A 13,089-nucleotide genomic window follows, 5' to 3' on the forward strand; every position below is an offset into this window, starting at 1 on the left:
TACTTAGCAATAACACAAACTTGGCAACATGTTTTATTAAAAGAGGATAGGTCAAAATTATGGTTGAAAACAACCAGTTGAATAGAAAAGAAGTTAAATTTATTGTATTGCATAAGTGTTCCTCTTCTTTTCTCTTTCTGCTTTTGTCAATGGCCTCTGCAAGCTGTTCCAGCGGTGCAATTGCTGGCAAGTTGTTTGTCATATTACCTAACCTAGAAATTAAGGCACTCTGTAATAACAGAAAAAACCCAAGAGGAGCCACCTTATGAATATTTTTAAAGCCTGAGCAATTTTTATTACCATAAATGTAACAGTGGTGTCACTAAGAAACCCTGGTGATAAGCATGGGATAAAAGAAAAACTGTTTTTACAGCTTGTTTGTAGGAATTGGAAAATACCTGAATTGTAAGTTCCCTGGGTTATGAATAAATCTCTTCAGCAATTTTAGTGAAGATCATTGGTATTTCCTTGCAAATATATATCTATATATAAAAATATAATGAAAAACAGATTTTAGGCAAAAATAATAGTAATAAAATGATAATTCTGATTACAATTTTAAAAACCTATTTTTGTATAAATGAAAGACCAAAATACTCAAATATTAACTTCACAAGGAAATATAAGAACCAAGTAAATAATGGAATTAATTTCTTGCAAATATCTAAAAGTAATATTTAGCTATTTAACTTTTCCTAAAGCTACATTTTGATGTTTTGGATACCACTAAAAATTCAGTGTTTTAAAATACTTCCTCAATTTAACAACTTTTAAAATATCAGAATTTTTTCAACTTGAAAAATTGATAGCACAATATTTATCTATTAATAAGGTATGTACCACCTTCGGAAATAGGAAGTATGATCTGATCTACTGAAGATTTTGTCTATCATGAAGGAAGTTGAGTAGTATCACTGTTTTTCAGTTCACATTAGCACTGTAGTTCATTTAAAGTTAAATACTTCTACTGTGTATATTTGTCAAAAAGTACTTTCTTTAGCATCATCATTAATTTATGCATTTCTGCCAAATATTTAAAATTAAGATTCTACATTACAAAGCCAAAAGCTTGCTTGTTTTCATCAAATACCTCTGTGAGAAGTATATTGTTGATTAATTTGCTTGTTCACAATTTATATGAAGATCTAGTGTAGTGTGTTTGAAAGAATTGCTTAGGAGGATATTTGGCATATTCAATCTGTGACAAACTAAATTTTCTGCAAATGTTTACAAGGATGGTATTTTCTCTTCCTTTGAGCAACTGTGTCTGTTCAGCAGGAAGAAATTCATACAATGTCAGGACTGAGAGGGAGCAAGCAGAAAACTGGCAGCGTGCACAGGTTTTTGGAGGTTCCTGCAGAATGACAGCTCTGCCTTTGGCAAGTTCTGAAGCCTCAACAGTGACAACAGGGCTGAAAGCCAGGAAAACACTGTACTTACTGAAAAAGAAGCTAGGCTATAGTCTGAGGACTGTATCAATTACTGGTAAGGAAAACATTATTTTTATATCTTTTTTTTTTAATTTGTCACACACAGATCTGAGATTTTCTTACGTAAACGTGCAAGGCATTTCATAATGAAATGCACTGCATACACCTATTGTGCTCAGGTGTATTCAAACTTCCACGGAGACATGGGAGGGAAGATGCTTTTAGTTCTCTGGATACCTTTGAGTAGCTTTTAGCTGAACTTCTTGAACTCTCCACAGATCTGTGCTTTGCTGTTGAGGGTGGGAAGACTGAGCTCTTTATGAGGTATGAGGCATCAGGTTACCACACACTTTAGCTCCCACAGAATCCCTTCCTAACAATTCCTCTCTGCCTCTACTTCCTCTTCACACTTTTCCCATGTTCCAGCATGGATCTTCTCCACGTCCTCCAGGAACAGTCTGCTCCAATGTATGGAGCTCCTGCATGGTCCACACTTCTACTAGAAAAGTTGCCCCTGTATGGTTTTCTCTCCATGGCTCACTGCTCCTAAAATCAATCTGCTCCAGCATGGGCTGGAACATGGGCTGCAGTGTGATATCAGCTCCACTATCAGTTCTCCAAAAGCTGCAGGGGAATCACTGTGTAAATGCCTGGAGCAACTAATTTTTTTCATTTACATGCACTGGAATCTTACATTTATTGGGATCTTAGTGATTCAGGAATTACCGGATTGTTGGCAAGAAATGCACACTTTGTGTGAGAAGGACAGACAGACCCTTCTTCAAAAGCTGAAAACTTCCAGTTAAGTGTACAATTTATTGGGGTTTAAGTTAATTATCTAAATCAGTTAAATAGTGTGGCAAATGGACTGCTGGAATATAGGGAGCAGAAAAGGATACCTGCAACAGAAGTGGCAATGAATCCATTTGCCTTCACAGAGAAAGGGAAAGGCAGATGAATATCATCTGTGGAAAACTGAGTAGTTCTCTGGGGAAAGATATGGAGAAAATAACCTGTAGTAAAATCAGTATCTCTGCTGAGCCTATAAATATTACCATCTTAATATTGTAGAACTTTATTTTAAATATGTAGGCACTGGTAAAAAGAAAGAGAGAAACCTTTCATAGCTCCCATTTTAAACAAAGCCACTGCTGCTATTTAAGGCATGTTTGAATAAAGTGACACAGAATATTGGATTTATTTTAAAAATGAATATTTCTACCTTTTGTTCCCTCAAATCCTCTTTTCTCTAATCTCTAATAATCCAAATTTCATTGTTCCATTATTTTCAGACACTTTAGTGCAAGAAGCTGACTTGTCAGCAGTAAATGCAGGTTCTATGTGTGATAAGTGAATGTCTGTATAGTGAGCTATAACATACAATAATGTACAAAAATCAATAAATATATAGTGCTCCAAGATATCGGTCTGTCTATTAATTGCCAGCAGTGACAGATTGATGCTTGTTAAAAATATACTCAATCCGTGCTGTGAGATCTCAAAGTGCTGAGTAGAAAAAATGCCAACTAGAAATACCCAAGTCAGCATAAAAGATTATCAGTAAGTTTTCAAAAAGGTAGAAATACTAGTCAGCAGAATAAAAACTACATTTCTTTATGTTTTTGATCTTTTTAAGCTAAGAATACTCCACTGCAATTCAAGAAGACACTGGATAAAATATCATCAGTAGTTAACCTGTCTACCAAGTGCACAGTTTAAGCCCTACAAACTTACATTTAATTGTAAAAGCAGGTACCAGCCACCCAGTGACAGGTCTCATGAGAAGAGCAGAAGAAAGTGGGGCAGTGCTTATTGTCCCTGCAGAGAGTTCAAACTGCAAGTGGCCAAGTGTAACTGGGTTGCTGCCTGCTCTGCTCACCCAGAGGTTTAGGCTGCAAGCCTGATGGTTGTCCCAGCTGGGAGTGGCCATGCAAAACTACCTGGAAGCTTGAGATCTCCAGGGAATTAGAAGTATAACATCTTACAAAAGAATTACCATTTTATACCGTACAAGGTGATGGTGGCCTGCTGAAAGAAAAGCTATGCTGTCATTTCCACCCAAACTACCTTAAAAGGACTGAAATAGCTATCCAGACCTCAGGTTGCATGGGGTGCAGCATCAGAAAGCCCCTCTAACATCTAAACACAGTGGTGGATGTTATAATGTCAAGTGTGCTCAGCTAGAAGTACTTTCCAAACAAGTGGCTATGTTACAAGAGACACAACAGGGAGCACAGTATCTCAGAATGTGAGTGATAGATCAGTGCTATTGACTGTGTGTTGTCCCAGGTTGAGCAATGGCCTGGCCTTAAAGGGGAAGATAAATTTGAACCCAACCTTGAGCTGGCTGACACAGGTAACCCACAAGATGAGTTACTACTTAGGCAGAAGGAAGAACCTTCCCGTAAGGAATACTTTAAAAAAAAAAAAAAAAAAAAAAAAAAAAAAAAAAAAAAAAAAGCTCTGAGGGTGAAGAATGAAGACATGAGTAACAGAGAATGATTCAGGAGAAGTTAACCATGGGAACTTGACCTAATTACCACCTACATTAAGACCAGTGATACCAGAATAGTACACAAAGTAATCAGAGATTTCTTGTTGAGGTGCACAAAGAGCTGGGAGGGGATGCAGCCAGGACAGCTGACCCCAACTGACCAAATGGATATTCTATAATATATGGCACCATGAGCACCAATAAAAGCTGGTGGAAAAAGTTTCAAGGCTACTCCTTCTTTAAAATGGAAGGGAAGGGGAGGGGAGGGGAGGGGAGGGGAGGGGAGGGGAGGGGAGGGGAGGGGAGGGGAGGGGAAGGATGTTCATATCACTAACTGAAATAGGAAATGAGCTGAGAAAAATATGTTCTGTAGAAAGACCTCTTGTCCCCCTGAATTTTCTTTTGATTTGTCTTGTCAATGAACAGCAGTTTAACTGCCATTCTTATTAAGAGCTCACAGTTTTCTAAACAAAAAGCTGCAGGTCTGGAATAACAAGTTGAAATCCCAAGCCTTGGATACCATGTAATTGTCACAGACTGAGAATTTTTTCAAATTTTTTGTTTGTTTCTTTGTTGTTTTGTTTGTTTAAAATATTTCATCTTAATCCCTTAAACACTAAAAATGTCTTCAAAAGTAATTTGTTTTGTAATGAATAATTATGTATCTCCATGATAAAATCTTGATGTTACAACTGTTAACACAGATTTTCTCATATTCCTAACCATGCCTTTCACTGTAGGAGAAAAAACAACATGTTCCACGTATGTTTTAGATGAGTATCTCAGCACTCCTGTGTTGAACAAATAATGATCTCAAGCACAGAATGTCCAGGGGCAAGTAGTGTAGTAGATATAAAACAGAATTATGACTTCCTAATATTTTTGGTCATTTCTATAAACTCTTCTTTGGAAGATTTCAAGTGATCTGGTGGTGACTGTGTTTCCTGGGTTGTTGAGGGGGTTGGTTTTTTTATCCCTTCATTACAAGTATGTACTTTTGTAAGGTTTTCTACATTCCATCGCTCACGCGAAAATAAATTTCTCTATTTTAGTAATGTGCTGGTTTTGGCTGGGATTCTTTTCTTCATTGCACCTAGTATGGGGATAAGTTTTGCATTTGTGCTGACAACAGAACTGATGATGCAGGGATATTTTAGTTGTTGCTGAGCAGCGTTTACACAGTGTCAGGCATTTTCAGCTCCTCACCTCACCCCACCAGCAAGGAGCCTGGAGGTGCACAAAGAGCTGGGAGGAGACACAGCAAGGACAGCAGACCTCAAGTGACCAAATGGATATTCCATAACATATAGCAACATGAGCGCAAATAAAAGCTGGTGGAAGAAGTTTCAAAGTGACTCCTTTAAAAGCAATCTGCTAGCTCTTTCCTGCACATCTCTGCCTGGAGAGGTCTTGGACCATGCTGGGAAGTGATGACAAGAGCACTACACATGCACAGAGACATAGTCCTGGTGTGCAGATATACCACAGTCAAAACAAAATGAAAAGTGTGACTTTCATGACTGTCAGTCATGCATAAATTAAGTGCCGTAATTCTTGTCAGTTTCCTGGACTGCAGAAAATATAGAATCTGTTCTTTCAAATAAGACTGGAGTAAGTCTTCTGTGCCTCACTCTTCTAATTATGTCAAAGACATAGTAATTGTAGAAGGGAAACACAGAATATCCAGACAAAACAATACGATGACAAAAGACTTTGAAATAAATTTCATTATTAGTAATAACTGCACCAAAACTGTCACACAAAACTAGATGAAAATGTCTAATTTTTCCATTCTTAAAATGTGTATTTTAAGAAACATGGCATACTAACACAAGTAATTTCCATAAGATCTGTTTTAAGTTGTATAGAAATGTAAAAGTTGGCCATAATCTCATGAAAATATTTATATTTGAGCAGAAATACTTTCATTTTTAGGTAGAATGCAATTTCACAGTTTAATCTTTTTTTTAATTTTCACAGATACTCAGCATCAATCACAAAATGTTCAAACAAAGACCTTTTTCTAAGATATCAGCTTATTCTCTACTAAGGCAAAATTTTCTATTTCTTATATTTTGCTCCTCTTTTCTCCCTTTGTTTTAATGATATGGCAAGTGATTTTCACTGCAAAGTCAAACCAGTAGAGTAATTTTATAGAAAAAAGATGTTAAAATACGGCACAAATCACAGAAATGAGGAACAAACTCTAAGTTCAGCTTAGAGAATTTTTAATTATTTGATTATTTTTAATCCAGATATGCCATGGAAAGTAAGAATGTGCAAAATATAATCAGGCATTCAGTTCACCTAGGCAGAAATGTCTTTGGTTATTCTACTATATCTTAACTATTTCCTTACAGCGTGAACTAAAACTTGTTGTAGCCAATGAAAATTTCTAATGAGCTTTCAGTCTGACCACAGAATGGAAAAGAAAGATTTTCCTGTTTTCCTAAATAGTTTTGGTATTTCTTTGGATTTTTCAGTCTTTCTGTTTGCCAAATATTCTTAAATTTGGTCCAGCTATATTGTCATTTGTATTTCAAATGTAGGAGAGGAGAAGCAATAGCACAGAAAATGTTCTATAAAACAAAAAGTACACAAGAAAAAAAGCACATAAAACCTAGATCCAGTCTGTTGGGCATTGCTTTATAAGGTATGAACTGTTCACTGTTATTGAAGAATTTATTGAGGAAAGCTGTAAATAACAATGTAGTACAACTTGATGGCTTGCTCTAATGTTCTTGCTAGAGCTCACTCTGCATTCTATGCCCAAACTGATGGGTAGGGGAAGTTAAAACCTGAAAACATACACTCAGGTGGCAGTGGGTTAAGTCACAGCAAATGTTCTCTTTGGCTTCCTTTCAAAGGTTTCAATAAAATGGAGTCATAATTTTTAGAAGATTTAAAGCTTGTTGGTTCTGCACCAGACATTTTTAAGAACACAAAGTTGACAAGATTTCTTGTACTTTGCCTTGCTGTACTGCTCTTAAACAGATAACATAAAGTTTTCTGCATTACCAGAAATTCAAAACTTGAATACATTCTTTACATCCTTTCATTTTCTAGGGATCCTTTGCTGAAGTGATTCTCCTGAATATTTCTGAGCTGTTGTTTGACCTTTGAATATCACCTGACATATTACCCAATATTAAGTAGTGAGTTCAGAAATAGTCAAAAGTGAAAATACAATTTTACCTTCAAGGCATGAAAGTGCAAAACATTTTTTTGAATGGTAGGACTTAGGCACAAATTCATTACACTTGTCCTTAGAAATGAAAATGTGCAAGAGTTAAGGTATCATATTCTCTTTATGCTTATATGCCTATAGTTTATTTTGATCTTCTCTTTCCTTTTCCTTTGAGAATGTGGGCAGATTTACAGAGATTGTAGAAGCCTAAATGAAATAATTCTATTGTTTCTTTTCACTGCAGTAAAGGAAGCTTTAATAATAGTCTATTATCTTTTACATTATTCCTGTTATTCTTTTAGAAAATACTGCGCTATTCCAGGAAATGGCTTTTTATTTTTTTATTTAATTTATGAACTTAGATTTGTAACCTTTTTTTACTTCAGTGTGCAGCAACATATTAGTCATAAACGGTCAACAGGAAGAGTTCAAAAAAGCAAATATTAGTAGATTCAAGATTAAACACAAGCTCATTATAGGGGGTGTTGTATTTCTTTATGAGACCAGACGACCGCCGATGGCAAAAGGAAAAGAGTCTGCTCTACCTCACTGAGTGGGATATTACAGCTTTTATTCTTAAGTCCTGCCCTGCTTGGCTGGAGCCCTTCCCAATGGCTCCCTGGTGCCAGAGAGAGAGGCCCTGCCTCTGTCGGGGCTTTTTCCCCAGGGGGCAGGGCCCACGGGCACCACCCAATAAGGGAGAAGTGGGAGTGGAACAGAGTTAGGTTACAGTTCAGTGTGGGGGATGGGCACTGCTGGGTAAGGACAGACCACGTGATACAGAGACAAAGCATTACAACAAGGGGGAAAGTCAATAAATGTTAAAGTTTACAGTTTTAGCAGAAAGGAAAAAAAAAAGTAGAAAGAAAAATACGTTAGATTAGGCTTCCTTTTGAAATGGTATAAATGAAAATATAAGTCACTGTACAGAATATACAAATAGGACCAAATTCTGGCAGTGGTACTTTTCCTGATAGTCCTATATTCAATAGGATTGATATAAAACACCAGGGGGCACATCTTAACAGAAAATATAGCATATCCTGAGATGATGCAGCCTTAATACATGGAGTTAAGCAACAATTAGGGAATTCAGTATAATTAAACTACTTCCACTGTGAAGCTGGGAATACAGACAGGAAGACTTGGACTAACTGCATTTTACATTGTAAGATTTTGGAATCCCAAATGGCTGTTCAGAGCAGTCTGAACCTGCTGAACCCTTCGCTGGTCAGTCAGCAAATTTAGTATATGGCTGAATGAAGACACTAATTAAAAAGTGCTGAGGAAAAGGACAAGATGCAAATTATGCTTCTTGAGCACTATATCAAAAAATGCAGAGAGGTGCTTCTTTTTGGTTTTAATTTGCAAGTCTAAAAGTAGTTTTGGTTTTTTTGTTGTTGGTTTTTTTTTTTTTTTTAGAATTTTCTTTTACAGATATCTTAATTGAATATGCATAATATCCAAGCAGTGAGAAAAGGATTTCAGATAAGTAATTTATTTATTTTAGAGAATTCAAAACTCCTCTTTAACTCTGGTTTAAAAAACAAAACAAACAAACAAACAAAAAAACCCACCTGTAGGAGAAGGGAGTACAGGTGACCTCATCTCTGATAAGTAACAGCTGTGTTAATTACCCAATACAGCCTTGCCCCTGATGCATCACAGCTATAGCCAATAAAGATAAGTGTGATAAAAGGGAGTGGGCTTGCTGGTGAGGGCCAATCATGGAGCAGGAAGAACCTTGAGGAAGAGGAAATGAGAGGATCATGAAGAAGAAGGATACCAGGGAGAGAGAACCACTGCTATGAGGTCAGTCTGGGTCTGCAGTTAGAGCCTATTGTTGGGACCTGCAGACATAGTCTAGCTAGGTAAAAGCCTGCAGTCAGAGTCTGCAAACCAATACATGTAGTCATAGTTTAGCAGGAAATAACCAGCAGTCAGAGACTGCAAGGGAAACCTACAGTAGGAGCTTGCTGCAGCAAGTGTTGGTGAATAGCTGGAGTCAGGATGACCAAGCTGTAAAGAGGAATAAACCAGGACCCTTTTCATGCTGTGATAAACAAGAAGTCTGTTTCTCGGCTCACTTCTACCCTGTAACAAGAGGGCTGCTGCAACACCACACCAACCAATTCTTGTAGAAATCAGGATAATAATCAAAATCACTCTGTTAAATGAGATGGATTCTTCAATGTTAACTTTGCTTGCTCCTAGAATAAGTTAGGGGTTTTTTTTTAGTCGCTCTCCTGAATGTGTACTTCCAGGCACAAAGGTCATGCCTCAAAGAAATGCTCAATGTATTAGGAAGAACACCTTTACCATGCAGGTGATGGAACACTGGAACAGATTGTCCAGGGAGGTTGTGGAGTATCACTCACTGAAGATTCTCAAGAACCAGCTGGTCACAATCCTGTACAATGTACTCTGGGAAAACCATGCTTGAGCAGGGAGGTTGGATGAGATGACCCACTGTGTTCCTTCCCAACCTGATCCAGCCTATGGGTCTGTGATTCTGAACAATTGCCCATAGCTAAAGCCCAGAGGGCAAGTAAAAATAAACCTTGGTCTTGAGAAGAAGTAGGGAATCCATTTTTTTTGCTCAGGGATGGTAGACACACATGTGGGACAGGAAGATTTGCCATGCTTCTGCTTCCTCTAAACATCTGTCTGCTGAAAGTTGTGAATCTCGCCAAGATGAGAGTTAGATGATTGGGTGAGTTCTTAATTCAGACAAGCATCAATTTTTAAAGGAGCATATCTGCTTTGATGGCAGATATTTAGGGTGAGAGATTGCTCTCAACAAACTTATGTGTCAAAGGGAGGTATATACTATAAAAGCAGAAATGGGTGCCTGCAAAATATTACTAATTTCCTTCTTTTTTGTGTCTGGCTGGGAAGGAGTTAACTTTCCTTATATCTGCCCTCACATTCTGTGCTTTGTGTTTGTAGCTAAAACAGCTAAGACAAGACACCAGAGTTTTGGCTACTGCTGCACAGCATCAAGGCTGTCTCTCTAACTTGCTAGCACCACCAAAGGCCAGCAGGGCAGGGGTGGGCAGGAAGATTTAAAGAGTGGCTGTGGGGGAGGTCTGGTAGTAGTGTCAGTCCGGGAGAGTTGACCCAGACCAACCAAAGGGATATTCCATGCCTATGATGTCATTCTCAACATTCATATGATGTCATGCTCAACAATAAAAAATAAGAGAAAGGAGGAGGAGGGGGACATTTGTTATTATGGTGTTTGTCTTCCAAAGCAGCTACCATGTGGCCCTACTTCCCAGGAATTTGCTCTTCCCAGGAATTTGCTGGACAGCACCATCTGATGGGAAGCAGAGTATAAGTTTCTTTTTTTACTTTACTTCTTCATTCAACTTTTCCTTCTCTTCATTAAACTTCTTTTATCTACACTGAAGACTTTTTGACCTTATTTTCTCTACCTGTCCTGCTGAAGTTAAGGTTAATCCACTATAGTGTCTTAAGGTGAGCTGAAACGTATGTATTCTATTTCTCTCTACTACCTATGAGAGGGAGCTAGGATAATATAGTCAGCAATAATATATGTGTGTGTATATATATATATGATATTTTACCAAATTAATACTTTCTCTTTTTTTCTTTAAAATTCAAAATATTTTTAAAAGATGACAAATACTTGAGCCTTCTTGCTTTCTATTTTTAAATAAATGAGGGGGAAAAAAACCCCAAAACTAAGAAGAACCAATATAACCATGAAAATTAATTGGTTAATTAATTTTAAATTCTAGATCTTACATCAAAAAATATTCTTGCCATTTTTATTAGGACAGCTCAATTTATGTGTCTCATTGGAAATGAACTTTTCAGTAACTGAAGCTGTTGCAATTTATACAGTTGAAAAATCTTCTTAGGAAAGAGTGAGAGATACATGTTCCCAAAATACTTTTTTATTCATCAATATGCAAGGTTTTTCTTGAAGAAGTTATCATCTACAGAAAACTCATTGATATTGTCCATATTTTTCCAAGTGATTTCTGCATCACAGGACTTTACTTACATTTATGTTTGCATGGCTACTTTTTTTCTCAAGAAAGATATTTTCAAACCAGAACAGCACCTAACACACTTGATTTCATGAAATAATAAAACAGCTTAGAAGAAAATGAACAAAACATTTTTATTTAATTCTCAAAAATATTACATTCTATATAAAAAAAATGTTGGGGGATGTTTTTGAAGTAATGCCATGCCTCTGATAGTAAAATAGGATATGTTCTACAAAAGTAAATATTAAGGAGTTTGAATGATAACAATGTACGTCCTTGTAAAGCCATTTTTCTTGTGTCCTTATATTTATGGTTTTGTTGTTGTTGTTCTGTAGGAGAATAAAGAGAACACAAATGTGTACCAGTTTCGGCTGGAATACAGTTATTTCTTAGCAGATGGTATGGTGCTATGGTCTGGATTTGATCTGAAAAAAGTATTGAGACCACATTGATGCTCCACTCATTGCTGAGCAGCACCTACACAGCATCGAGGCTGTCTGTTTCCCACGCAGCCTGGCCAGTGAAGAGCCTGAAAGGTCTCAAGAACCTGGGAGGGGACACAGCCAGGACAGCTGATCTCAACTGATCAAAGGAATAATGCATACTGTACAGTGCCATGCTCTAAAGTGAAAGGTGGGGGGAAAAGAAAGAAAGGGGAACATTTGGAATGGTGGTGTTTGTCTTTCAAGTAACCATTACATGTGATGAGACCTGGCTTTCCTGGAGATGGCTGAGCACCTGTCTGCCCATGGGAAGGAGTGAATGAGTTCTGTACTTTGCTTTGCTTGTGGACCCAACTTTTGTTTTGTCTGTTAAGCTGTCTTTATTTCAACCATATTTATCATATTCATTTTTGTCATTCTCTATTCCATCTAATGTTGTACACTTGAGTCCCTGTCATGTTAATGTTCTAGATTTGCTCTTTCACCTAATATGTTTTGCATATTTGGGCCTAAACTCCTAAAACTATCAATGTAACTATACGACTAGCTCTTAATTTCATATTCAGCTGAATTTATTTACCTTAACTTGCATGGTTTTAACCCATTTATTATTTGCTAATATATAGGATGCTGCTGTCTGGGTTGCCAGATAAAACATCTACAAAATAATCATACCTTCCTGTAGCAACAGGTAGAGGTCAGGCATGAAACAACTGAAGAATTCAAATTATACTGACATCAAGATTTAACCTCCTAAATTTCAACACTAAATTGTATTTAGACATTCAAATCACAAAAACTTGAAATTAATTGCCAAAAATTATATTTAGTTCCTTTTTCTGAAAAATAATAATTAGGTGGTTCTTCTCACTGTTATCTCCAAGCAAAAATTTGAATTGAAGAATAAATACATATGTATGAATATATCCACCTGTGAGACCTTCAGAATTCAGCAATAAATAAATATTCATGGTATTGCTCTCTCCATTCTAAAGGATGACACCAGAAAGTAAAACACATTTATTTTAAATGTAATACATGTTCTAAGTGACTTTAGTTCAAGAAATGGAACTTTCACATGTACAGTTGTTAATCTTTAAGCTTCTAATTTCTCAGGGTTATGACGTGATGGCAATTATTTAGTAATTATCTTTTTCCAGCATTCTATGCATTGCCATTGAAAAACTGCTTGCTTTCCTTGTTTTTATGAATGCAATACTTATTCAGGTAGAGGTTTATGTGAAACATTTTAATTGAAAATAAATTATAATTAAAGTATATTTTCTTAGAAATAGGAAGTCACATAGCTCTGTTAATTCTTCATTGTTTATTGTATATAATAAATAAATGATAGCTCTTACATAACAAAAAGAAACAACTTTAATGTAAATCCATGTTTATTTCTCATAGTAATGTGATAATTTACTTTGATAGATCTTTTCATTGTTGAAAGGTTTTAAACCATCTGTGCTATAGAAACATTATTTGGCAGCACTTCGCCTTTGAAAAGTAA

The sequence above is a fragment of the Hirundo rustica genome, chromosome 2 (genome assembly GCF_015227805.2).
Source record: "Hirundo rustica isolate bHirRus1 chromosome 2, bHirRus1.pri.v3, whole genome shotgun sequence".
Classification (NCBI taxonomy): Eukaryota; Metazoa; Chordata; class Aves; order Passeriformes; family Hirundinidae; genus Hirundo; species Hirundo rustica.